At 42.9% G+C, this 26768-nt stretch overlaps 1 protein-coding gene across 8 annotated transcripts in view; it reads right to left on the reverse strand.

Annotated features, from left to right (window-relative positions):
• MACF1 (microtubule actin crosslinking factor 1) overlaps positions 1-26768 on the reverse strand; it is a 339529-nt gene that overhangs the window by 285850 nt on the left and 26911 nt on the right. The window contains exon 1 of one of the 8 annotated variants that reach the window (XM_061184458.1): positions 26035-26055. The exons of the other annotated variants lie outside the window; for them this stretch is intronic. The gene's annotated coding sequence lies outside the window, so the exon portion shown is untranslated. Of the gene's footprint in view, positions 1-26034; positions 26056-26768 lie in introns of those variants that run through there. 8 annotated transcript variants of the gene reach the window in all.

A 26768-nucleotide genomic window follows, 5' to 3' on the forward strand; every position in this document is an offset into this window, starting at 1 on the left:
AAATAAGTAGGAAAATGCACAAAAAATAGTGTTCGCACTTTATTAGGTGTTAGCTGTAGAATGATAATAATCCAGTGTATTACTACTACTACATTAAAGCTGGTTCCACTTACTCCATAAATCACCAAACATTTTGGGACACTTATGTGCCATATACAGAGCTGGCAATGTTGGAGATAAAATGGAGTTTACAATATAGTCCTTAACCTCTAGGAGCTTCCAACCTTGCAGAAGAAAATAAAGCATATGTACAAATAGGATGTTAAAGTACAATATAAATGATACTTTAAAAAATTACCACTAGAATTTAGGAAACTAGGAACTAACTTCCAGTGGGGTGATCGGAGAAGGCTTCCTAGAGGACTTTGGGGTGGGTTATGAACAAGGGGTAAGATCTGTACAGCAGACACAGTGAGTGAAGACGCTCCAGAAAGACAGTCTTGTCGGGCTTCGATGTGAGGAGGTAGCTGGAGAGGATGCTGGGAAGGTTATTATGGAGGGCTTTAAAGATCAGGCTGAGGAGACTGAGCCCGGCCTCTCTGCTGACTGCTGCTCTGCAGTGCCCGCTGCCTGTGGGGCATTTCCACCCGAGCATGCCACAGCAACTAGAACTCAAGTTATTAAAAGTGAATCCACATCTTTCCTCCTCAAATCAATGCCTCCTTTGAATTTCCTCCTTTGAATAATGGCACCATCCTTTGCTCAACCCACTATCAAGTCCTATCGGTTCTTCCAAATACCTCTCACAGTCACCTTCTCCTTTATTCAGTAGTCAACCTCTCCTGTCTAATTCTCACTACCTCTCACCTGGATTGCTTAAACAGCCTTAAAAAAAAAAAAAAAAAAAAGGACTTCCCTCCTTCTCACCCAATCCATGTTGCACGTGCTGCTAGATCAGTCTTCCTAAAACACAGCCTTAATTCAATCATTCCAATAGATAAAACCTCTGACAGAAACACAAAACCTACCACAGGCGGAAAAAATCTCAATGAAGTATAAAAACTCAACCACATGATACAACTTTTATGGAGAGGGGTTTAGCAAAATATACCTAAAAATTTTTAAAGTGTCCAATAACTTTTGACACAGCAACTTCACTCCTAGGAATTTATATAAAAGAAATGTGGTTAAATGTGAAAATACACACACACACAAAGTATATTCATCCCATTGTTTATAACATCAAATGATGCAAAATTACCTAAAAGTCCAACAATTAGGGGGCCATCTCAAGTCTCACTGCACCACACACAGGAATATTGACAACAAGGTAAATTATGATAGGAGTACATATTTTTGACACTGAAAGATTTTTACCATACAGAAAGTGAAGAAAACAAGTTACAAATAGTATATTTTTACAAATTTGTATTTATATGTATATATTTGCAGAAGAAAATGTATGAAAGAAAATACAGCAAAATACTTACAGTGGTTATCCAAAAGTGGTGGGATTTTAGGTGAGTTTAATTTTATAGTTTTGTTTATTGTTTTATAATTTTCATACAATAAACAAGGGTATTTTGTGAAATAAAAAGAGTAGAGCAGATTCTACCACAGCTAATATCCAACAGCAGCATAGCTCTTTTAGACTTTCCAAACATCCTTTATCTGGAGACAGCAAGACCTTTGTATACAATTCAACCAACCCAACAATTCAACCAATTATTATAGTACCAAAAAAAAAAAGGAAGAAGAAGGCACGGTCTGCCCTCATTGAACTCATGGTCTAGGGGAGCCAAACACACAGACAACTGTAGAACAAGACGATAAGTACTATCACAAAGGGATGTATAAAATACCATGAAAACTCAGATGAGGAGGTAAGTTAAATTTTTCCTGGAGAGAAGGAAAGAAACTGGAACATCATAAAAAGCTAGTTCATTTTAGCTGGGATGAAGATTACTTAACAATATGAATAGGAGTTTGTGAAGCTGACAAAATGCAAAGAACATCCAAGGCATAGCAAACAACATAAACAAGGGATACAACTGAGAATCATACCCAAGCCAAGTCTGAACTTTACCTTGTGGAAGAACAGAAGGCAGTGAGCATTGGAGTTTTTAAGAAGAGATACAGCATGATCACTGACAGTCAGCCAAAGATGATGAGTGCCTAAAACAGGGCAGTGGCAGGACATGAAAGCAACCTAAGTGTCCATCGACAGATGAATGGATAAAGAAGATGTGGCACATATATCCAATGGAATATTACTCAGCCATAAAAAGAAACAAAATTGAGTTATCTGTAGTGAGGTGGATGGACCCAGAGTCTGTCATACAGAGTGAAGTAAGTCAGAAAGAGAAAAACAAATACCGTACGCTAACACATATATATGGAATCAAAAAAAAAAAAAGGTTCCGAAGAACCTAGGGGCAGGACAGGAATAAAGACGCAGATGTAGAGAATGGACTTGAGGACACGGGGAGGGGGAAGGGTAAGCTGGGACGAAGTGAGAGAGTAGCACTGACATATATACACTACCAAATGTAAAACAGATAGCTAGTGGGAAGCAACCGCATAGCACAGGGAGATCAGCTCAGTGCTTTGTGACCACCTAGAGGGGTGGGATAGGGAGGGTGGGAGGGAGACGCAAGAGGGAGGGGATATAGGAATATATGTATACATATAGCTGATTCACTTTGTTATACAGCAGAAACTAACACAACATTGTAAAGCAATTATACTCCAGTAAAGATGTTAAAAAATAAAAATAAAATAAAATAGGGCAGTGGGTCCAGCCAGGATGGATGGGAGAGAAAAGATGGATGTGGAGATGTTTCTGCGCTAGAACGAATAGAACTTAGTGCCAGATGTGGAGAACGAAGGAAGACAAAAAAACAAACCTGAATTTTCCACCTTGGGCAAACAGGCAGAGAGTGATACTGGTATCTGAGATAGTGTATATACCAGTAGGAAGCGAAGCATGTTTGGGCAGGGAAAAAAAGGGGGATGAGGATAAGCTTGGTTTTGGATACGTTACATTAGAACTTCTATAGACTTCAAAGTGGAAAAAGGCAATAGTCATCTGGTAATACAATTTTGGACCTCAGGGGAAAGTTCGTATTCAGGGATTTTGATTTGAGAGTCATCACTGTACACGTAGACAATGTTGATAAATGAAATCACCAGAGTAGGTAAACTCGTCCAGGGAGAGCACACAATAAAGGGAAAAAAGGAGGCCCAAATATAGTGTCAAAAGCTGTGACAAGGGACTTCCCTGGTGGTCCAATGGGTAAGACTCCATGCTCCCAATGCAGGGGGTCCACGTTCGATCTCTACTTGGGGAACTAGATCCTGCATGCACGCCTCAACGAAGATCCCGAGCACCACAACTAAGACCCGGCGCAGACAAAATAAATATAAATAAATAAACATTTTTTGAAAAAAAAAGCTGTGACAAGGTCAAACGTGAGAACTGAAAAGAAACAGTGAATTCTGCAGGTAGGTCATCATAAGTGAGAGCGATTTCAGCTGGGCCGGTAAGCACAAAAGCCATGCTATCGTGGGTCAAGATGACTAAAGGAATATAAGAAAGGCTATTAAAGAGGTTTAGGGGTTTAAAAAAATAAAAAGCAGAGTTAGGTCGAAGAAGAGACAGCTTAAAAGATGTTTCTTCCTTAGGATGGAGAAAACTTATGAAGAGTCACTAGGTGGGGAGACACTAAGAATACAAACTATGTACATGCCCGGAGGACTGCCTCTGAAACAAGAGGGAATGAGGTGAGGACTGCGGAAGATTAAAGAGAAGCTGAGAGGCAGAGCTGTGGACAGTAAAAGGCTAAATGGCTTATTGAGAGTTTACAAGGTGGGGTGGAGCAGAAAGTTGGAGGAGAATGGTGGAAGTCTGGAATAGCTGCTGTAAGGAAAAGGAATGGGAGTCACCCAGGAGAGAACAGAGAGATTTCAGGGCAGGGCTGAGAGTCGAGCTGTGGCTGGAGCTCATGAATCTGTGAAGGAGCCCGTCAGCACAATACTATGCCGCAGAACTCAGCAGCTCCGTGGGGAGAGTGAACATGGGGGGAAGGACAGGAAGGTGTGGCAGAAAGAAAGAGACCTGAGAACGTCAGTGCAAGAGTGGCCATGCAGGACAGATGGGAGGACAATGACACCACGAAGAGGCTGAGAGACTAGGAAATGAGCAGAGACCAAGTTTCCTGGGCATAAAGGGATGGGAAAAGTGGAAGAAAGGAGGTTGTGACCAGATTCTGGGATTCCTAGGAGGAGGGGGGCAATTTCAGGTCGCCTCAAATCTCTTCCCCAAGAAACTTAGCCATCTCCAAGACCAACGTTGATGCCATGCTGCCTTCCAAGCCCTGCTCTGATATGTAAACTAGTTCTTCAAATGGGACTGACACCTCTAAGGTTATCAGAAGGAATTCCAGTGAGAGAGTGGCAGGGTTGAGTTCTTCTCCTAAGCACCTTCCTTCCTGGACTTTAAGATTTGATCTGGATCTCTGGGTGCAACATCAGTAACTATTCTTTTTATTAACAGGGAGATTTGGGAGTTGTCTTGTGCGTGGAGTTGCTGAAAATAAAAGTTTAGGAAACTGCCCAGCTGCAAGTTTAGCAATCCCCCAGGGCCCTAGAGCCAGCTGATACAGGACAAGAGTCACTGTCCTTCTCATGCCAGGGCCTTGGATCCTTCCCCCAGTGCTAACTTACCACAGTAAGGGTGACAACTCGAGCATAATCATCATATTCAACAGGGAAGCAGAAGCTGGAGGTCTGCTAATAAGGTAAGTGACATCCAGGAAAGAGAAAAGTGAGTTCACTTCCTTTCACTTGCAAAAACTGAATCTAAACCTTGTCTCACAAGGACAGGAAAACCTAAACAAGCTACTCACTTGTTCCGTAAAGATCTGGGCTCTCATCCAGCTTATTATCCCAGCCTGTACAAAAGAAAAAGATTCAAATCCTCTCAGAGGGGCTACAAATGAAGCAGAACACTGTCACCAGAAGGGACTGCTGGCTTATAGCGCTGACTCACTGTAAGAGCCCCAACTTCCTTTCAAGCCTTCCCCTATCACCCAAAAGACAAAGGGTACAGTGATTATAAAAGGCTCTCTCTTACACTAAAGTACATCGATGGAAGAAACGAGCATTCAAGGGTGGCTGCCTATCTTCATAAGCTTCTGGAACTTGGCCCCCACATCAGCCTGGTCAGCGGTTCCATTGGGACTGAGGTGGGTGGGCCCTGCTATGCGAGACAAAAAAAAGTAACTCCCAATGTTTGTTTAATGCAGCTCTGGTTCACCTTCACTTGGGTCACCGCCTTCTTCTGCTCACAAACACTTAGTTGTCTCTGAAAAGTAGGTCATCGCCTTGTGGAACAAGCTGGAGGGGGAGCTAAGACCCAGCCTATCACTCCAGCAGGCCTGGAGAGGCCCAAGCCGTGTCTAGGAGACCAAGACCAGTCAACGGCGCAGCATGCCGAGAGTGCTCCAGGCACTGCAGGAGGCATCCTGGCTACGGCCATTCCTAGGTGGTGATTCAGCAGGCTGGCGGAGCAGAAGACGCCCGGGATTTGAGGGTGAGGCTCATGTCAGCCCAAGGAACACCTGTCCCATTGTGATGGCTAATGTGGTGTCCCTGATCATCCCTGAATGGAGGCAGCAAGAGGTGAACAATGAGACTGCTGAACTCTTCCCCACGGCCCATACGGTCCCTCTGTAGAATACCAAGCATTACTCAACCATAAATGGAGCTGTCTGGGCTTCTCCCCACTCCTTCTCCCAAATATTTTCTTCAGGACACCCAAAAATAAACACTGCTCCTTCCTTACCCATGAGCTAGAGAGAGGCACATTCTTAGCACTGTAAGCTGTCACCTGAGCATGCCCGACAAAGAAGGGGTTAAAGTTTTTAAGCAGGATACATCTTGTTCCTAGGCCCAAATACTCCATCCATCCAGAATTCTGAGGTGGGAGAGACTCCCCGTCAATCCTCCTCCAACCCCTAACGGGCTAGTTCACTAAATATAGGATATGGCTTCAAAGTCGAAAAGAAGGGGCCCAGGGAGATGAGGCAACAGAGGGCTGGCAGTTTGGGAAACAGTTACCAGAGGGTCAGCTGTCCAGCTGGCGCTGGAATCTGAAAACTTCCAAATCTAACAACTGCCTTTCTCAGCAAGAATCAAAAGTATGTGAATCAGCTGTGGAGGATAAAGGCTGCAGAGCCCAGTTTCAGAAGCCCGTAGCAAACCACTTCCTTAGCCACTGTTCCCAACAAGGAGCAAACTGCCAGCAGCTTCACCTTCAGACCAGCTACCAGCTCTAAGAAGAGAAATGGGAAAAGGAGTTAGTTCTCTCTCTGGCCAACAGAGTACAAGCATCTCTCTCTCTCTCAGTCTCTCTTTCTCTGTCTCTCAGTCTCTCTTTCTCTATGTCTCTCTGTGTCTCTCAGTCTCTCTTTCTCTATGTCTCTCTGTCTCTCTTTCTCTGTGTCTCTCAGTCTCTCTTTCTCTGTGTCTCTCAGTCTCTGTGTCTCTCAGTCTCTCTTTCTCTGTGTCTCTCTCTCCAACACCCCCACCTCCAATTCTCTGGTTGTAAAACGGAAACCACTGACCACCCCAACCTTTCTCAACTCTGTGTAATTTTCCATTACCTCCTAGTCCCAGGTACCTCTCCTCCTCCTGCTCCCTCACTGCTTCTCCTGCCCCACAGCATACACACACTTCACCTCTAAGGCCCTTGACAGTCAGAACCTCGTGAACTAATACCTAATTTCACATCATTTTATCATTTATTAGGTTTAAGTCTATATGTCATTAGACTGCAAACTCTACAAAGGCAGGAACCATGTCTTACCACCATTACTGTAGCTAACAATGCACGTTTACTATGAACTAAGCACTTTACCTGTATTATTTCATTCGCTCTCCATGAGAACCCTACGATGTAGGTGCTATCAGTGCAGACACTTTACAGATGAGGACTGATGGTAAACAGCAGAGCTAAGATCCAAACCCTGGTAGCTTAACCTCAAGAGTCCATGCTCTCAACCCCTATACTCTACCCAAGTGGTCCCACACCGGCAGCATCTCCTGGGAACTTGTTAGAAATATAAATTCTCAAGCCCCACCCCAGACTTACTGAATCAGAAGCTGGGAGTGGGGCCCGGCAATCTATGGCTTAACAAGCCCTCCAGGTGATTCTGATGCAGGCTAAAGTTTGAGAACCACTGCTCAATTCACAAGCTGTGCTGCTTCTGCTTGCTTTATTTGAGACACACCCAAGACAGAAAGGAGTTCAGGAAGAACTTAACAGTGTAAAAATATCCCGAACAACTGATTGTGGCATGATGGTTAAGAGTACGTGTGGATTCTAGGGCCGACCGCCTGTCAGTGTAAAGCCCAGCTCTACTGCTTACCACCTGTGTGACCTCGGCACATCACTTAGCCTCCCTGTTGCTCAGTTTCATCAAGTGTAAAATGGAAATAGCAGTACCCACCTCATTTTATTGTTGTGAGGATTAAATGACTTGGTATCAGGCAAAGCATTTATAAAAGTGTGTAGCACCTGGTAAGTGCCATATTATTAACTATTATTAACTATGGCCTTTGATTCATTTTACAATTAAATTCAACAAATATTTATTAGGCATCTATGTGCCAGGCACTGTGCCAGGTACATGCATTCATCAGCATCTCCCCAACACACCATCAGCCTTTCAAATGTTTATCGATGCCTTATTACACGCAGTACTCTGTGCTATGGGATTATGAGGGCCACAAAGAACAAGGCATTAACCCTTCCTTTAAGGACAGCACAAAGCAGTGCATCAGGCGTGACATTTACAGAAGTAACTGCAACACAAAACAGCAAGTGATAAGAATCAGCAGATAGCATTCTTTGATGGAAAGAACATTGCATTTGAGGTCACAATATTTAGACTCAGTTCCAGCTGTGTGTGACCTCAGGCAAGTCACCTTACCTCCTTGAGCCTTAGTTTCCAGGGCTGTCAAGCAAAATAACTACCTGTGAGGCACAAAAGAGCTAATACATGCGAAAGCATTCTGTAAAAGGCCGTATGAATGTCAGTTGTCAGTTGTTACTATCACTATTACTTTTAAGTGAATTTCTTTCAATAATATTATGTAAGTTTAGAAAGATATGACTTGTACCTGAAGGGACCAGGAAATGTTGCACCAAAAAATAGTGACATTAGAGATGGATGTGGAAGGACAAGTAAGATATGGAAATGAAAGGAAAATCCAGGTAGAGGAAAGAGCATAAGCAAAGGCATGAAAACACAGGGCATATATGCGGGGCGGGGGTGGGGGGGGGGGTCACTAGTTCATTCCAGCTGTAAAGAATAATGGGAGATAACATTAAAAAGGCAGGAAAAGGGCAAACAAGGGGGAAGAATATGTTCACTGTTCACTTTTCCTCCTATAAGCATCTTTGGTACTTCAAGTAGGAGTAAATGATGAAACAGTTGGTTAAAATTAGTTTCAGGATTTATCTATGAGCCTGAAGTATTCAGCATGCCTCCACTCCATTTTCAGGGCTCAAGAGCCAGCTATACTGTATGTATGGAAAATGGAATAACTATAATTATGTAGTTTGTGCAGGGGCCAGTTTGAAAACAATACTGTTATTCCTCATCAAAGCTGCTCCTCGGGAATCCAGGAGAGAGAGAGCTCACAAAGACTGGGTCTTTCGGACCATTCGACATCATTATTCAATTAAGACAAATCTTTGTTCACCTAACACCAGCTACAAAATGAAGTGGAAAGTGTTCAACCCTCTTAGCCATTTTTCAAGTGTTTGTTGGTACCTCTATTTAAATACACATGAGTACATTTACTTTGGTTTTTTGTTTGTTTTCACTCATTGTTTTTTGTACGAGAAAGCGTTTAAACAAGATCCTTGAGTGACCGGTAAGCGCATAATCTAGAGTAACACAAATTTGTTGATACAGAAATTGAGGCTTCCAATAGATTGTTTCAGACAAATTTTTAAAGCTTTCTATGTTGTTATAGTTGAATGAAATAATATAATTTTAACCTAGTAATTCTTGCTTGCCAAAGAGTATCTGAAAGTAAGAAAATAAACTTAACAAACTTTGAAGAAAGTCCATTTTTAGTCAACAAAGGGTAAATATAACTTGTTGATCATGCCAAATATCTTTATCTTTAAAATTCAACTGTCAGTTTTACCTAAAGAAAATTGCCTAAGGAAAAAACATTAACTTTCCAAGGAACAAGTTAAAGTTCAAAAATCAAACTGAACACACTTGTGCTTGTCTTTACTCCACTGTCATACAAGTGCCCCCTACTGTCGTTCATATTTAATCTATGTTTCTCTAAAATAGATTTTTTTAAGGTTTATTTTTAGATCCTCTCCTGTAGCAGCCTTCACAAAGCATGACCATATTTCTTTAGTCATAAGTATTTATACAACTAGAACTGAATAGTAAGTGTGATCTTCATTAACTTAATATAGAATTAGTTCACTCACATTATATTGACAACATAAAATCATCCTGAATAGCTTCTGAAAGATAACTGGTATAAAGACAATGAAGGTATGGAACAGGAAATATGCAGGTAGATCAAGATGGGTGGAGGCATGCACTGAGGGGATGTGCCCCTGCATCCCTAACACAATGGGGCAAAAAACCCCAATGACACTGAAGTTCCCTTAAGCCCAGAGAGGGACTGGGGACAAATCAGTACAGACTGTCCTTTAACCCCTATAAACAAACAAGAGAGTCCACACAGAGGGATCCAGGAGTTTGGAGGGGCTGCCTCTCCTTCTCGACCTCCACTCACTATGTCCAGCATAAGTGAAGGATGCAGAAGCCTGAGCTCTTGGACTTTTCCAGGTCAAACTCAGGCCTGAAGATGGGCAAAGAAGTCAGAGCTGCAGAGTACTCTCTTCAGAATTTTGGTAGACACTACAAGAGACTATCGAAGCTGCCAAGACCACCGTGCTAAGATTCTTGTGCTTCAATCCCCTTGGAGACCTCTACCATCATCCTGGGACCCCCCGTTGCCAATGTACACATTTTAGTGGTGGACTTGGTTGAGAGGAAGCCAAAGGAGAGCATGTAGCTTCTATATTGTGTCAACTGTCAATGACAGGATGTGTGCATATACACATACATATATATGAACACATACATATATACGTATACGTGTACACACATGTGTGTGTACACATCCTACAAATCCTACAAGCCAGGCTGGCACACAGCTGGCCGTTCATTGTACGGTCGTATGACAATTGCCCCTCAGGCCCTGACCTGTGTAAAACAAATTAAGAGTCTAGGTATGTCACAACAGCAAGAGTCCTATTCATAGTAAGAGCAGAAGAGGGCAGGAGGAAAGGCAAAGCTGGTAAGCTACAGGCACTGAAAAGCAGTCTATTCCTGGGGAAAAGTCTAATCCTTGCTTAGGCTAAGAAGGAATACTTTTCCCCCTGGAGTTCTGCCAGATCTGGACCCTCTACACGGGCTCCAATCAGAATGGGCTCCATTATTTGTCAGACTCCAATCAAAATATGTCCTGCAGGGCTTCCCTGGTGGCGCAGTGGTTGAGAATCTGCCTGCCAATGCAGGGGACACGGGTTCGAACCCGGGTCTGGGAAGATCCCACATGCCGCGGAGCAACTGGGCCCGTGAGCCACAATTACTGAGCCTGCGCGTCTGGAGCCTGTGCTCCGCAACAAGAGAGGCCGCGATAGTGAGAGGCCCGCGCACTGCAATGAAGAGTGGCCCCCGCTTGCCACAACTAGAGAAAGCCCTCGCACAGAAACGAAGACCCAACACAGCCATAAAAAAAAAATAAATAAAAATAAATAAATTAAAAAAAAAAAAAAAAAAAGCTTGCATGATCTGCCCTCTGCTACCTTTTCTTGCCTCTCCTCCTCAGTCATTCTTACACCCATAAACCTTACATCCTAGATTAGGGTTGAAAACATGCACTGCTAATAAAAAAAAAAAAAAAAAAATGTCCTGCAACCAAAACCCAGAGAGATGACCTCGACACACAAACAATGTATCTTCCCTCACTTCAACCTCTTCCTCCCAGCTTTGGGAGTTCTAACTATGGAGAATCAATCCAACAATATTGCTACTGAAAATAATCATACTATTAGCAAGCTAAGGGTCCATCAACGGATGAATGAATAAACAAAATGTGGTACATACATACAAAGGAATATTATTCAGCCTTAAAAAGGAATAAAATTATGACACATATTACAATATGGATGGACTTTAAAGACATTATGCTAAGTGAAATAAGTCAATCACAAAAGTATAGATATTGTATGAGTCTACTTACATGAAGTACCTAGAACAGTCAAACTTACAGAGACAGAGAACAGAACTGTGGTTGCTGGGGGAGCGGAGGAATGGGAATTACTGTTTAATGGGTATGAAATTTAAGTTTGGGACGTTCTGGAGATGGACAGTGGTAATGGTTACACAACAGTGTGAATGTACTTAATGCCACTGAACTGTACACTTAAAAATGGTTAAAATGGTAAATTTTATGTACATTTTACCACATTAAAAAAATCATTAGGACTTCCCTGGTGGCGCAGTGGTTAAGAATCCGCCTGCCGATGCAGGGGACACGGGTTCAAGCCCTGGTCCGGGAAGATCCCACATGCCACGGAGCAACTAAGCCCGTGCGCGACAACTACTGAGCCTGCGCTCTAGAGCCCACGAGCCACAACTACTAAGCTCATATGCCACAACTACTGAAGCCTGCGCGCCTAGAGACCATGCTCCACAATAAGAGAAGCCACCACAATGAGAAGCCCGTGCACCACAACGTAGAGTAGCCCCGGCTCGCTGCAACTAAAGCCCACGCCCAGCAACGAAAACCCAACGCAGCCAAAAAATAAAGAAATAAAGAAATTTATTTTAAAAAATTATTTAAAAAATCATATTTTATCATGACTCTTCTTAAAAAGAAGCCACAATTGCATACCTATAATGTGCCAAGCAAAATGCTTTCCATATATTAATTCATTTAACCTTTACAGAAACCCTACAAGATAGTTATTATCACTAACATTTTGCAAATGAGGAGTTAGAAAAATCACACAGTGGTTAAGTGACTGTCCAAGGTCACAGAGCTTGTAAGTACCAGAACCAAGATTCCAACATTTACACCCTTTCCACTATAAGATGCTGCTCTCCACCCTAGAGGGGAAATTTATCTGATACTATAAAATAGCCACAAACCAGAAAGCCCCTAGAGCAAGGAGAAGGGTGACATGGTCAGAGGTAAAAGGAAGAATTTACTGTTAGAAGTCACAGCATGGGGCTTCCCTGTTGGTGCAGTGGTTAAGAATCTGCCTGCCAATGAAAGAGACACAGGTTCGTGCCCTGGCCAGGGACGATCCCACATGCCACGGAGCAACTAAGCTCGTGCTCCACAACTACTGAGCCTGAGCTCTAGAGCCCGCAAGCCACAACTACTGAGCCCACATGCCACAGCTACTGAAGCCTGCACGCCTAGAGCCCGTGCTCCGCAACAAGAGAAGCCACGACAACGAGAAGCCTGCGCACTGCAGCAAAGAGTACCCCCGCTTGCCGCAACTAGAGAAAGCCCGCAACGAAGACCCAACGCAGCCAAAAATAAATAAATAAATAAATAAATTTATTTAAAAAAAAAAAGTCACAGCATGCTCACTAATTCCACTTCTAAGGCTGTTCTTCCTCTGATGACCTCTAAGAACTTTAAACATACCAATTACCTAGTCATGTAAACCCTGGCACACTAAGAAAAGCTGTGTTACACACAAAACCCAGAAATGACATTTCTCATAACCTACCAAGCAATGTCCTATTTTGTAAGAATTTTTAAGGACTTCTCCAAAGTCAAGAAAAAAATACCTAAAGAGTTAGTGTGTCACAAAATTAAACCCCAGGTCCCCAGACACTAAGCAAAACTCCAGGAGACGCAAAGGGGATCACAATGACTACCTCCCCACTCCTCCCTTTTCTGTCTTCTGCTCTCACTCCAGATGGATGAGGAGCAGGCCAGTCTGGATGGGCAGAACAGAAACAGCTGTGTGGGTCCACAGGTGGCCCCGCTTGTTAATGACCAGCTCCCACGCCACCAGAGAGGAAGCTGCAAGTAAGGACAGAGGGCAGGAAATCTGGACGGCCAGATTCCAGTCCCAGCCTGTGTCACTCTGTCAGGGGCATCCTGCCAGGTTCCATTCCAAGAATGGTGTCACTTCCACCAGGGACTAACAGTTGCTCCCCGGTAGATTCAGGCACCAAAAGGGCTGACCAGAGGATGAGGCAAGAGTGGAATCCACGGCATGCCGGCCCCGTGAGGGACCAAGCTCTTCTGGCCTAAGTGGGAGAAGCGGCTCCACTACCACAGGTCAAGTAGGCACAGCCCAGGAAAGGATTCAAAACAATCCCTCGGGGCCCTGTGTCTCTCCCGGGGGCACGGGGAAGCTTGGGTTCGTGTGTATGTATATCCCTCAGACGAAAGCAGTTCTGCTGAAAACAAAAGCGGCTTCCATCCCACCCCACAACCCAGATGATTTACAGCCAGCAAGTGTCTCCTGGTACTCAGAAAATATGCTATCCAACAGGAAATGAAAAACCACCCATTCTTCCAGAAGGAAGGGGGAGGAATCACATCCCTATAGAGACAGGAAATCAGCCGACCAGGATCCCAGCCATGTCAGGGAAATGACAGCCCTCTTCTCAACGCTGGGGCTTAGGAAAGCCGAGTTCCTCTCAAGCTTCAGTCACTACCTAGGTAAGAATTTCCAAGCCAGGGCTGTTTTGTTATAGCTATTCACTAGTTAAGATAGTTACTAGTTAGAAGTGGAAAATGAAGGCCCCTCATGCCCTAATGCCAACCAAAAGCACAACTCCACAAACTTCCTACTTTTTCCTGATGTAGGAAAGAGCCAAAAAGTAATGTTGGCACAATACTCAGAGAAACCACAAGGGACATTTGCCAACAGGTACAGGTGACCCCAATATTTAAAGTCTGCATCCACCCAATCTGAGGTTGTGGCTGGGTGTGGAATACAAACCAGGGAAGAGGCTGAGACTTTCTGTTGCCAACAGCAGCCATCATAATAACAGCTTTATATTTCCACAGTGCCGGCTAGCAGGGTCTCAATGCTTTCTTTCCCATGCAGAATCTAATCCTGATCCCCTCCCTTAGCTGAATCCCTCCATTTAAGAGATACAGGCACGTATCTTTAGTCCTTGCTACAAAGGTCAGTGACTGGAAGCCTTATGAAAGGTCATTAGCTAGTCAGATGGAACTAACGCTCAACTTTTTAATTTTATTTTATTTCTTTATTTGTTTGTTTGTTTGTTTGGCTGCGCTGGGTCTTGGTTGCGGCATGCGGGATCTAGTTCCCTGACCAGGGCTCGAACCCCGGCCCCCTGCATTGGGAGGGCAGAGTCTTAACCATTGAACCACCAGGGAAGTCCCCTAATGCTCAACTTTTAAATGCTTTCTCACATAAATGAAGACTGCAAAACAACTGTTTCTCAATAAATTCTTCAGCAACAAAAATTCCCTATGTCCTATTCACAAAAATTCTCTCTCTTATCTCTTATCTCTCTCGCCTATCTCCGCTTTCTACTAATGCCTCCCAACTCAATATGCTAGGCATGCATCTGCTGGCACACAATGCATTTAAAGCCTCCCTCCATTATTCAACTCAACATACATTTGTAAACACTTACTTCAAGTTGGGCACTGCGCTAAACTTTGGGGACAAAAAGATGGATGAGATGTTAGCTCTCAAGATGCACAGTCTCATGGGGCACAGAAAGACAAACAAATAACTGTTATTCAGAGGGATCAGTGACATCAAAAAGGAAGAACATACGCTTAGAATGCTTCAGTTCTCAAGCCATAGCATCTAGGGAGAACTGGTGTGCCCAATGAAAGAAACCTTCCTCTCAAGGAACCTCTGAAAATATTTTTACTTTCCTCATTCCCAACTTGACACCTCCAAATGATGTTGTCCCAAATGCCAAGGCTATAAATTGGTATGGCATGTAAAAACAAGAACACTACCACAATGGAAGAGAACTCCTGAGTCAGCTCTCAGAGGAAGCTCTGCAGAACCGCACCCAGGAAATGACCTGAACAATGAGATGAGTGTACTAACTTTTCCCCACTGTCCATCCCTCCCATAGCTAGAGAATGGGACACGTAGGAGGATTTATCTGAAGGGAAAGAAAGGAAACCCATATTATTCCTGTGGACCAAAACTCTCCCCACCAAGACAGTCTCAGTAACATCACAATGTTTGATGACTTAAGAGTCATTTAGTATTGTTATTCCCTCCAGATTAGTCCGCAGCTAAATCATCCCACAAAAAGTAGGGAGACATCTAGCCTAAAACAACGTACTTTAAAAAGGTATTTTTAAAACCAAGGCCCCAGACTTCCCTGGTGGCACAGTGGTGGCCTGCCAATGCAGGGGACACAGGTTCGATCCCTGGTCCGGGAAGATCCCACATGTCACGGGGCAACTAAGCCCGTGCGCCACAACTACTGGGCCTGTGCTCTAGAGCCCGTGAGCCACAACTACTGAGCCCACGTGCCACAACTACTGAAGCTCGCGTGCCTAGAGCCTGTGCTCCGCAGCAAGAGAAGCCACTGCAACAAGAAGCCCGCGTACCGCAAAGAAGAGTAGCTCCCGCTCACCTCAAATAAAGCAAGCCCGCGCGCAGCAACAAAGACCCAATGCAGCCAAAAAAAACCAAAAAACAAAAACAAATCCCAATCACTATAAACGTACTAGGGTCTTAGCTATATTTATACTGTTATACTCTATACTCCGTTCAAAGCACTAATTTTCAACTTCTGATAATGAGAAACCACTAACGGAAAAAAATCAAGTCCAAGAGTGATCTTTTTCCCTTCGGGGGCAGGTACCAAACCCTCAACACAAGACTTTTTCTAGGTCCACATTACTCACAGAAAAAGAATGAAGAATGAAGTGAGGCCTTTCTATCAACAAAAGAATAGATTCTCGTATTAGGAGACCCCAAAACCCCTAAATCAAGCAATCAAAACATTCTGCCCTTGGGACTTCCCTGGCGGTCCAGTGATTAAGACTCCATGCTCCCAATGCAGGGGGCATGAGTTTGATCCCTGGTCAGGGAACTAAGATCCCGCATGCCACACAGAGCGACCCAAAAAAAAAAAACAAAACAAAAAACAAAAACCATTCTGCTCTCTAAGCCACAGAAGAGTTTGAACTATCATACTCTATTTCCTTTTCTCTACCTTCCTATCATTTGGGGAGGGCAGAGGAGTGGAGGATAGAAAGACAGATTACATTCAAGGCCTGGGCAGTTAACGGCAGAATGTCCACTGCATACCTGGGCCTCAGAGATGAGGCTGATGACTAGTGTGTGCGGTAGGCGGGCATCGGTGAAGGAAGAAAGAAAGATGGGCAAAAGGAAGAAGTAGGGGTAGAAACAAGAGGTTTTATACTACTCAGGTAGCAACCCCTACTAGCAAACTCAAGGAGATTCTGGCAGCCCCAAGGCCTAGGGCTGGAAAGACAAATGAAAGGAATACCCCCACCCCTTTGCCCACTCTGACTATTTTGCATCTCTCTTGGATTTCCTAATTCTAAACTAAGCTCTCTCTCCAGACTCACCATAATGAGAAAGCAAGTAGCTGGGTGGTACAGTTTTATGGCAAAGAAAATGAATGGCAATAACTGGTTAGCGCCAGAGAAGCTGATTTACTTAGTCAGCCTACTGGTTCCAAGAAGCTTCTCTCTGCCTTACACCATCCTTTTATTTATGTTTTTAATAAAGTCATATCCTCATATCTAATGATACAGCATCCTCCCTTCCATCCCCTTGTTAGCCCTCCTCCTACACTTACTATCTCTTTTCCCCAATGTGGAGTCTGAATCCCATTCATGAGGAGGAAGCATAAGCTCTTGCACAAGTATTTCATCTGCCAACACTCCTCAGTGGCACACACCCCTCGTGATAGGCAGCCAACATGATGTCATCAGTTGAATGCTCCCTCAGGCTTCCGGCTCTGAGCACCTGATCTTTAACAGGGTGTGAAGTACTAAGAAAATCCAATCGCACTGACATTTGGTGAATACCTGCTAAATGTAGGGCACTGTGCTAGGCAAAATGACAAATAATCTGTGAGCCCCAGGAGCACAATCTAATTGGGCAAATACACGGGAAGTTAAATAACAAATGATAAAATACAACTGATGATATACATGGTCAACTGGCCAATGAGTGATAGAAATTATCACTGTGAGTTCAGAAGCAGAATGAGTTATCACAGGTTAGCATGGTTTGCAAAGGATTAATGGGAAAAGGGAGGACTCAATCTGAGCTCCAAAGACAAGGAGGATTTCATTAGGCGAGGTGAGAAAAGACTTTACAGAAAAGGGGATGGCTCTAGCAGAGGCACAAGTCCTAAATACCAAACTAAGGCCCCAAAGAAAGCCAGATATATGGCAACAAAAATAAATGAGGCAAATATAAACTAAGAATATATCACCCAGCAGGCCACACTACAGAATATTAGTACAGGGAGCTTTCAGGCAGAAGGAAAATTATCCCAAACAGAAGACTGGACATGCTAGGAGAAAGGAAAAGCAACTTTTAAAAAAGGTAAGTATTTGGTAAATCTAAATGAATATTGTCTGCATAAAGCAATAATAATCATAATGGGTTTTTTATTTACTTAATAAACATAAGAAAAATATACTAAAACATTTGCATTAAAAATAAATGCTATGATTAAAAAAATAATATATGCATGCATGGAATATTAAAGCAGAGAGAAGAGAGTGGCTAATTCACTCACTCAAAAGAACTCAAAAAGTTATCATTAAGAACATAACATTTGGACTGAGTCAGGAAGGATAAGTTTTTCAAGAGAATAGATTTAGGAGGACTCTGCAGACAGACGCAGTAATATGAACAAGACAAATGAACCAGAAACAATTTGGAGTGTGAGTAAACTGCATGCAGAGGGGTATGAATACAGCAAAGGATTACAGGGGTATAAGGAAAGAAATGCAGTGAGTAGCCAGGGTGTGGAGAGACCATGTCTTCTACTAAGAAATTTTGGCCATATGCTATACTGGCATACAATCTACAGCCTATCTCTCCTACATAGCCCTTCCCAATAAAAGGCTGCTTTTTACAGGGTATGTAGGTGAATGCCACCCTGAGTAAATAAATAAATAAATAAATAATACAGATATAAATAAAATAGAGGTCAGGCTTTGAGATAAGAAGAGACATGACCAACATGAAAGAGTAAAGGAGAGTGAGGGGCAGTTTCAAAGTAAGCCCGGCAATAAAAAAGAATGAAATAATGCCACTGCAGCAACATGGATAGACCTAGAGATTATCATACTAAGTGAAGTAAGTCAGAAAGAAGAAGACACATACCATATGATATCACTTATATGTGGAATCAAAAATATGATACAGGGACTTCCCTGACGGTCCAGTGGTTAAGACTCTGTGCTTCCAATGCAAGAGGCACAAGTTCGATCCCTGATCGGGGAATTAAGATCCCACATGCCGCACAGCCCAGCCAAAAAATTTTAAAAAAAAGAAAAAAGAAAAAAAACATATATATGATACAGATGAACTTATTTACAAAACAGAAACAGACTCAAAGACATAGAAAATAAACTTATAGTTACCAAAGGGGAAAGGGGGTAGGGGAAGAATAAATCAGGAGTTTAGGATTAGCAGATACAAGCCATTACATATAAAACAGGTAAACAACAAGGTCCTACTGTATAGCACACGGAACTATATTCAATATCTTTACAATAAAGTATATTCAAAAATAATATGAGGGACTTCCCTGGTGGTGGGGTGGTTGAGAATCTGCCTGCCAGTGCAGGGGACACGGGTTTGAGCCCTGGTCCGGGTGGATCCCACCTGCCGCAGAGCAACTAGGCCTGTGCACCACAACTGTTGAGCCTGCACTCTGGAGCCCGTGAGCCACGGCTACTGAATCCGCGTGCCACAACTGCTGAGGCCCGCGCACCTAGAGCCCAAGCTCTGCAACAAGAGAAGCCACCGCAATAAGAAACCCACACACCGCAACCAAGAGTAGCCCCCGCTCGCCCCAACTAGAGAAAGCCCACGCAACGAAGACCCAATGCAGCCGTAAATTAATTAACTAATTAATTTTTAAAAATATGAAAAAGAATATATATGTATACATATATAACTGAATCACTTTGTTGTACACCAGAAACTAACACAACATTGTAAATCAACTAACCTTCCATTTAAAAAAAAAAAAAAAGGGCTTCCCTGGTGGCGCAGTGGTTAAGAATCCGCCTGCCAATGCAGGGTACACGGGTTCGAGCCCTGGTCCGGGAAGATCCCACATGCCGCGGAGCAACTAAGCCCGTGCGCCACAACTACTGAGCCTGCGCTCTAGAGCCCACGTGTCACAACTACTGAAGCCCGCGCGCCTGGAGCCCGTGCTCCACAACGAGAAGCCACCACAATGAGAAGCCCGCGCACCGCAACGAAAAGCAGCCCTCGCTCGCAACAACTAGAGAAAGCCCACGCGCAGCAATGAAGACCAAACGCAGCCAAAAAAAAAAAAAAAAACCAAAATAAATAAAAAATTAAAAAAAAAAAAAGTAAGACTGGCAAGGAAAAAGCTGAAAGAATACAAACTAAACTTAAACTCCAGTTACCCTAACCAGTGGCACTAGATGGAGAAAGACTAGAAAAGAGAACTTTTACCTTTTTCTTTGTACTGCTCAAATTTACAATAAGCACGTGTAATTCTGCAGTAATAAGAAAGAGAGTTAGGTAAGCATAGAAAGCCTGTGTTTTTTCCTCTTCAGTTCTAGAGCAGTATTTTTTGTTTTAAAGTAACTCACAATGTCCCACACCTGACTAGGGCCCCTTGGCAAGACTTAAACCACTAGGTAAAAAGTGCCAACTAAAGTCACACTCCCTTTCCCACTCACAAACAATAAGAGCTCCCAAGACTGCACGTAAAGGTCACTCCCCTGACCCTTCAGTTGGCATGTTTCCAGAACTAGGACTTTTTAGAGAAAAGAAGGAGACTCGGGCCAGACAATTCTATTCAAGGAGATGTATAACATGGTGGTTAAGAGCAGGAGTTCTGTAGTCCCACAGAGTTAGATCTGAATTCCTACTCTACCGTTTACTAGATGTGACCTTGGGCAAGTTATTTCACTGGCTTGAGTCTCACTTTTCTCCTCTGTAAAATGATGATGATAATAATAATATCTACTTCATGAGATTGTTATGGGAATTAAATGGGCTAGTGTATATAAACTGCTTAACACAGTCCCGGGCACACGGTAAAAACTCAACTAATGGGAGCTATTATTATTATTAATCCATTCGGCTCATGAAAGGAAGTCATCTCCCACCAACGCTATGTACCAGATCCATTTCCTCTCTCTTTCCTAAAGGATGCCAAAACCAAGGTGCAGAATTAGCAGGACGAGGTGTGAACCTGGGTTCTCCCTGTGTCCCTACCAAAAGAATCTTAGTAATAAGTGCTAAGAGACAAGCAAAAGTTAATTTCATACATGTTCTTCTCTCCAGGTTAGAAGTAGCTAAACTAAACTATCTGTTACAGGTTGAATTGTGTCCCCCAGAAGATGCTGAAGTCCTACCTCGGAGCACCTGTGAACATGATTTTATTTGGAAATAGGGTCTTTACAAATGATCAAGTTAAAATGAGGTCACTAGGGTGGACTCTAACCCAGTATAAGACTGGTGTTCTTATAAAAAGGGGAACTTTGGACACAAAGACAGACACATACAAGTGATGTGAAAGCACACAGAGGAAGGCCATTTACAAGCCAACGAACGCCTGAGGCTAGCAGAAGCTGGGCAAAAGGCCTGGAACAGATCCTCCCACACAGCCCTCAGAAGAAATCAACCCTGCTGACACCTTGATTTCAGACATCTAGCTTCCAGAACTGTAAGACAATGAATTTTTGTTGTTTAAGCCAGCCAGTTTGTGGTACTTTATTATGGCAGCCCCAGGAAAGTAATAATACACCATTTTTTTTTTTTAACTGGCATTTATCCTATTATAAGCTATGTATTTTTTAAAGGAATTTTAATTTAAAATCAAAAGGTGGGTTATTTAAAAATGACAGGACCTGGGGACTTCCCTGGTGGTCCAGCGGTTAAGACTCCACACTCCCTGGAGGAATCAGGCTCCCTGACTTCAGACTACACTACAAAGCTACAGTAATCAAGACAGTATGGTACTGGCACAAAAAACAGAAATACAGATCAATGGAACAGGATAGAAAGCCCAGAGATAAACCCACACACCTATGGTCAGCTAATCTATGACAAAGGAGGCAAGGATCTACACTGGAGAAAAGACAGCCTCTTCATAAGTGGTGCTGGGAAAACTGGACAGCTACATGTAAAAGAATGAAATTAGAACACTCCCTAACACCATACACAAAAATAAACTCTAAATGGATTAAAGACCTAAATGTAAGACCAGACACTATAAAACTCTTAAGAGGAAAACATAGGAAGAACACTCTTTGACATAAATCACAGCAAGATCCTTTTTGACCCACCTCCTAGAGAAATGGAAATAAAAACAAAAATAGGGCTTCCCTGGTGGCGCAGTGGTTGAGAATCTGCCTGCCAATGCAGGGGACACGGGTTCGAGCCCTGGTCTGGGAAGATCCCACATGCCGCGGAGCAACTAGGCCCGTGAGCCACAACTACTGAGCCTGCGCGTCTGGAGCGTGTGCTCCGCAACAAGAGAGGCTGCGACAGTGAGAGGCCCGCGCACCGCAATGAAGAGTGGCCCCCACTTGCCGCACCAAGAGAAAGCCCTTGCACAGAGGCGAAGACCCAACACAGCCATAAATAAATAAATAAATAAATAAAATTTATTTAAAAAAAAAAAAACAAAAATAAACAAATGGGACCTAATGAAACTTAAAAGCTTTTGCACAGCAAAGGAAACCATAAACAAGATGAAAAGACAACCCTCAGAATGGGAGAAAATATTTGCTAACAAAGCAACTGACAAAGGATTAATCTCCAAAATATACAAGCAGCTCATGCAGCTCCATATCAAAAAAACAAACAACCCAATCCAAAAATGGGCGGAAGACCTAGATAGACATTTCTCCAAAGAAGGTATACAGATTGCCAACAAACAAATGAAAGGATGCTCAACATCACTAATCATTAGAGAAATGCAAATCAAAACTACAATGAGGTATCACCTCACACCAATCAGAATGGCCATCATCAAAAATTCTATAACCAATAAATGCTGCAGAGGGTGTGGAGAAAAGGGAACCCTCTTGCACTGTGGCTGGGAATGTAAATTGATATAGCCGCTATGGAGAACAGTATGGAGTTTCCTTAAAAAACTAAAATTAGAACTACCATATGACCCAGCAATCCCACTACTGGGCATATACCCTAGGAAAAACATAATTCAAAAAGAGACATGTACCACAATGCTCATTGCTGCACTATTTACAATAGCCAGGACATGGAGGCAACCTAAGTGTCCATCGACAGATGAATGGATAAAGATGTGGCACATATATACAGTGGAATATTACTCAGCCATAAAAAGAAACGAAACTGAACTATTTGTAGTGAGGTGGACGGACCTAGAGTCTGTCATACACAGTGAAGTAAGTCAGAAAGAGAAAAACAAATACCGCATGCTAACACATATATATGGAATCTAAAAAAAAAAAAAGGTTCTGATGAACCTAGGGGCAGGACAGGAATAAAGACGCAGACATAGAGAATGGACTTGAGGACACAGGGTGGGAGAAGGGTAAGCTGGGACGAAGTGAGAGAGTGGCATGGACATGTATACAAATGTAAAATGGATGGCTGGTGGGAAGCAGCTGCATAGCACAGGGAGATCAGTTTTGTGATCACCTAGATGGGTGGTTAAGGAGGGTGGGAGGGAGACGCAAGAGGGAGGGGATATGAGGATATATGTATACACATAGCTGATTCACTTTGTTATACAGTGGAAACTAGCACAACATTGTAAAGCTATTATACTCCAATGAAGATGTTTAAAAAAAAAAAGACTCCACGCTCCCAATGCAGTGGGCCCGGGTTCAATCCCTGGCCAGGGAACTAGATCCCGCATGCCGCAACTAAGAGCCTGCATGCCAAAACTAAAAGATCCTGCAAGCCACAATGAAGATCCCGCGTGCCGCAACTAAGACCCGGCGCAGCCAAATAAATAAATAAATAAATATTTTTTTTAAAAATTAAAAGATAAAATAAATGACAGGACCTGACTCTACGTATACTTTTTTCTCTGCTAATTCTCATCTCCCAACAATGAAAATACCCTTGTGGGAAAAAGACACTAGGACCAAGATAGATTCTTACTCCTTTTGAATCTGGTATATCTGCTTCCCTAACCATTGCTGGATGAAAAGAAAGAAGGTAAGAGAACTCTTGTACATTGAGTATCTACTGCGTGCCTCACATGTTAGGTGCTAATACACATTATCTTATTCAAACTTCACAACATCCCTGCAAGGTATGAACTATTCTCCCCATTACTAGTGAGGAAATCAATGCTTAGAAAGGTTAAGTAAGTTGCCCAACATCATACAGCCAGAAAGTGGCTGAGCCAAAATTCAGAACCCTTGTTTTTAACTAAACCAATCTGCTTGAACAAGTACTGTTGAACCAATTCCCTAGATATGATTTTCTACCAAACTTTTGATTTGAATCACTACATGTTGAGTGAATCAATGAAGAGACCTTATAAATCCCATCTAGTTCTCCCATTTTTACAGTAAGGCAATGGGCCCAAAGAAGTAAATTGACTTGACCAGAGTCACAAATAAGCTAGTGTCAGAATTAGGTATCCAATCCAAGTCTCCTGATTTCCATTCCATCACATAGTACATGAAAATAGAGAGCATGGATGCTAGAATCTGACTACCTCAGTTCAAATCTTGGCTCTGCAATTTTCCAACTGCATGACCTTGGGCAAGTCACTTAACCTCTCTGTTCTGTTTCCTCATCTAAAAACGGAGATAGTAATACCTATCTCACATGGTTACTCTTAGGACTGAATGAATATATACATAAAGTACTTAAAATAGTGCCTGGCACATTAATAAGCATTATGTTTGTTAACTATTATTAAATAATGTTAAGTAAAACACCAAAGAGTATATACACACTGACTATAGTTTTATAAAACTGCAGACAAATGCACTCATTGAGAGATAAAGAGAGAGGAAAAAGAGAAAGAGGCTCTTTGTTCCTGTAAATTTGCCTTAGTTATTAGTAATAACATTTATTATTTACTCTGTACCAGGCTCAGTACTTGGTATGTTACAGCCATTACTAAACTTCATTAAATCTAAGACACCATCAATTGCAGAAAGAACCAATATTTCATTTACTCTCCCCAACAGCACTATGAAGTAGAGAGTTCCCCTATTCTGCAGATAAGAAACTGAGACACTGAGAGGTTAAAGAATTCATCCAAGGTCACACAGCTATTCAGTGGCCAAACTGGATTTCAATCCCAGATTTGTCAGACTCCAAAACCCCTTACACTGAACCACTTTATTACCAACTCGGTGCTGCTCAAACTTTAATGTGCATGGAATCACCTGGGAATGTTGCTAAAATAAAAACTGATTTACCAGGTCTGGGGTGGAGCCTAACACTGTGCATTCCTAACAAGCTCCCAGGTGCTACAGATGCTGCTGGTCCTGGATCACCACCAAGTGTCTAACTATTCTGCTTCCATTACAACAACTCCTCCTCCTCCCCCTCCTGGGTCTCCACCCTCATCTCAGCAATCAGCTAATGAAAAGGATTTTAACTCCCAAAAGACAGAGGAACCTCCTAATTAAGCCTTTGTTTCTCTGCCACCTTCACTATTCCTTCCTCTCCCCTCCTGGGCCCCTTAGCTCAGTCTCCACTCTCCTTTCTAAGGCAGGCTACACAAAGCTACCGAGAGAAGCTAATAGGGAGTTCAAAATGAACGGCTGCGGTACCTAAGGAGACCTCTAACGAAAAAAATGTTAACCTTATGGTTGGATGATCTGGGGTGACAAGGTGCCACCTCAAAGTCCACATGACTACTGTGACTCTGAACAGTGAGCAAAAGTTTCTGGAGTAAACTGGAAACTACTCCCATCATTTCTCCAAAGATAATGGGTGTGACCTCTCCCCACCCCCACTCTCGGCTCAGGTCTCTGAGCAACACAGGTAATTACGGTCTGCCTACTTACTACAGAAACAGCTAGTTTCAATCCGGCTCAGTCCTCTCCTGCTCTGCCTGTCCTACATTTTAGGCATTGTCTTTGTTTGTGCTCTTAGTGTTTACTAGCTCTACCAAACATACTCAGAAGTGCTGCACTGCACGAGCCTTTCTATAGTGGTCCTGGATGCCTGGGTTAGAAAACAACTGTGAAATTCAGTTATACGTGATATAACTGAATGGAGGGATACAGCACTACCCAGAGCACAGGATTGTTTTTTGACTCAAGAGCCCTGCAGACTCCTCTTTATTACCACGACCCCACTGTTCCATGGGGTTATCTTAAGGTAAACAGTACTGCAACTCTGTTTGAGCAGTTCAAATCAGACCATTTTCAAGAGCAGTCTGACTTGAAAATCTTAAAGCAACTTAGACTACAAAATCAAAATTTATACTGCCCCTTAAGGTAAGAGGGCCAGTGGAGTTCAGCAGGCCTGGGTGCAAAACCCAGTGCAGTCACTTACCAGCTATGTGATCCTCAGGGGACTTATTTAGGTTCCTTAAGCTTTGGTTTCCTCGTCTGTAATATCTACCAATGTCATTGGACTGTCATAGGATGCTATTTGTGATGATTAAATGAGATAAAGCACCTGGCATTTAGTAAGGCCTTAATACATATTAGTTTCCTCTCCCCACCCCTGCTCACAGGGATATACAGTTAAGCTGATAATGCACATCAGTATCAAATCACACAAAGGAACTGTGATTAAGCATGGTTTCATAAAAAAACACCACTCACCTGGTGAGATCTGGCTGTAGCACCAATTGGTACATGACCTTGAGCAAGTTACTACACCTTCCCATGCCTCATTTCATTTCCTTCCAAGGAACAGGAGTGAGCTGAACTGATCATTTCCAGTTCACTCATTCAACAAATATTTACTGAGCACCTGCTATATACCAGGCAATCTTCTGGGTGCTAGGAATACAAGAGTTAATAAACAAAAGAATGCAGGAGCTTCAGCTCTGCTCTCAGACAAATATGTAAACAAAGGGAAACAGCTAATAACAGCAACAAATATTTCCTGCCTTATTAGCTCCCTTAAAACTGCCCCCACACTATCTTCTCTTATTAACATACTAGCAAACATAATTAGTTTTGCACTTTTGGAAGTTTTTTTTTCAGGTAGGAGTTTGGAAGAAAGAGTGACGTTGGAGCAGTTAAGACAATCACAGCAGTTCCAGTAAGAGATAAGGCCCTGAACTCATCTATTAGCAGTGGGGCTGGAGGAGATGACAGGTGGAGAGAGTTGTAGGAGATGGAATCCACGGGACTTGCTGAAAGACTGGCCCCCTGGGCAGGATGCAGGAGAGGGAGGAGACTTGCATGAAGCCCAGGTTCCTGGCTTGGACAACTGGATGGGTGAGGAAAGCATTCACTGAGCTGGGGGACCCAGGAAGAGAAGCAGGTCTGGGAGTAGGGAAGAGGACAATGATGCCCATTTGGGACGTATCAACTTTGAGATGTCTGTG

This window comes from Eubalaena glacialis, chromosome 3, assembly GCF_028564815.1.
Source record: "Eubalaena glacialis isolate mEubGla1 chromosome 3, mEubGla1.1.hap2.+ XY, whole genome shotgun sequence".
Classification (NCBI taxonomy): Eukaryota; Metazoa; Chordata; class Mammalia; order Artiodactyla; family Balaenidae; genus Eubalaena; species Eubalaena glacialis.